At 43.7% G+C, this 1,853-nt stretch overlaps 1 protein-coding gene across 1 annotated transcript in view; it reads left to right on the top strand.

Moving 5' to 3' along the window:
• LOC101856533 (TBC1 domain family member 2B) overlaps nucleotides 1-1,853 on the top strand; it is a gene marked incomplete at its 5' end in the record, with an annotated part of 54,335 nt that overhangs the window by 47,837 nt on the left and 4,645 nt on the right.

Consider the following 1,853-nt stretch of genomic DNA (forward strand, 5'->3'; position numbering starts at 1 on the left):
GGGCGCAAAGTGGAGGAGGCTGGGGTCGGGGGTAGATCGATCGATAGATATATAGATAGACACATAGATAGATAGATAGATAGACAGCGAGGCAGATAGAGAGACAGATGGATAGATATAGAGAAACAGAGACAGAGAGAGAGAGAGAGACAGAGAGCGAGAGAGAGACATAGAGAGCGAGTGAGAGAGAGGGGGGGGAGGAAGAGCGAGAGAGACAGAGAGAGAGACAGAGAGAGCTAATTTCAGAGTATGAAGGAGCGATTTATATTACAGTAATGTGAATGACTCACTCTCCACCCTACTGAATCACAAGACGGCCGGACTCACTAAATAAACGATAAAATCAGAAGCTCAGAAACGGCCAAAATCACGAGGAGGAAACACCGCCCTGGACAGGCGCAGAAAGCCGTTGGAGAAGAAAAACGAGGAAGTAACGCCTGCAAAAATAAATAACCGCCATAATAAAGGCCGGACAAACGACGGTGGTGTTGGCGGGCTGGGGGAAAAAAGCCGCCAAAAGTAAATGAATGGCCAGTAGTAGCGAGAAGGACGGCGAGGACAGACGATAATCTGTCTGGCTGTCAAATAAAACGATGATAAAAGCGACAAGAGCTCGCTCCTTGTCCAGCCACGCCTCAGCGGAAAAGACATGGAATGAAAGAAAAGGAGGGCTGAAAAGAAGAAGAAAGAAAAGGAAAAAAGCCAAAATATTTTTCCTTCGGGGTTCCAAGTTGATGTAGTTTTGGCCGGTGGTGGTTCATGCTTGTTCATGCTCAGCTTACGCCCAGTTTGGTGAGCACACTGGCAGCTTTGTTCTCTCGCTCTTTTCACGTCCCGGTTTTTTTTTATTTAACTTGAGCGTATTTTGGAGTTACAGAATAATAAATATATTGTGTAAAGTGCGAAAACTTGTGACAAGCCGGTTTGACTGATGGGTGGTGTGTTCGCTCATTCATCGAATCGTTCGAAACAAAAACAAACAAACAAACAAACGACATCTTCCCCCTTCCCTCTGAAAGAAAAAATCACAAAAAACAAACAAAATACCCAAACAAACCCAAACTAAACAAAAACAAAAACAGTAAGGGTGTGTGTGTGTCGGAGAAGAAAAGGGGGGGGGGGGTGTCAGATTTGAGTGTTGAGAGTTCAATTCGGTGTTCATACCTTTGGCGACTCGCTGTACGTTTCCCAAAAAGTTAAGATCGTATCAGAATGTTTGCAGGTCATTTGCGGTAATAATATTGCATGTTCATCTTGCTGTTGAGCAGGAATTTGTGCAGAACATGCTTTTTATTATTGTTTATTACATGCATTATCATGTTAGAGATAAGCTCAGGTAAACTGTCCATCTTTGATACAACGGATAGTGAGAGAGAGGCAGACAGACAGGCAGACAGACAGACAGACAGACATTCAGACAGACGGGCAAACCGAAGCATAGTCAGAGGGAGAGAGAGGGGGGGGGGAGAGATAAAAGAGAGAAAGATAGAGAGAGAGAGAGAGAGAGAGAGAGAGAGAGAGAGAGAGAGGAGGGGGGTAAAGTCTCAGCAGTGTGCAATCAATTAGCTTAGTTCCCAACAGAATGCAAAGGGATCTAAACCCCAGTCGCGAGCACTTGCATGAGTGGTATGGAATTGATTCTTGGATGGCATTCATTGTGTCCTTAAATTTCTGATCTGGTTTTTGTTTATACTTGTTGTTGTTGTTGTTGTTGTTGTTGTTGTTGTTGTTGTTGTTGTTGTTGCTGTAATTGTAATTGTTTTCTGTTGATTTTATTATGGCGGTTATTCTCATAATTATTGTTGTCGTTGTTGTCGTTGTTGTGATTGTCTTCTCCACACCTGTCTCCCCAC

This window comes from Aplysia californica, unplaced genomic scaffold (assembly GCF_000002075.1).
Source record: "Aplysia californica isolate F4 #8 unplaced genomic scaffold, AplCal3.0 scaffold00593, whole genome shotgun sequence".
Classification (NCBI taxonomy): domain Eukaryota; kingdom Metazoa; phylum Mollusca; class Gastropoda; order Aplysiida; family Aplysiidae; genus Aplysia; species Aplysia californica.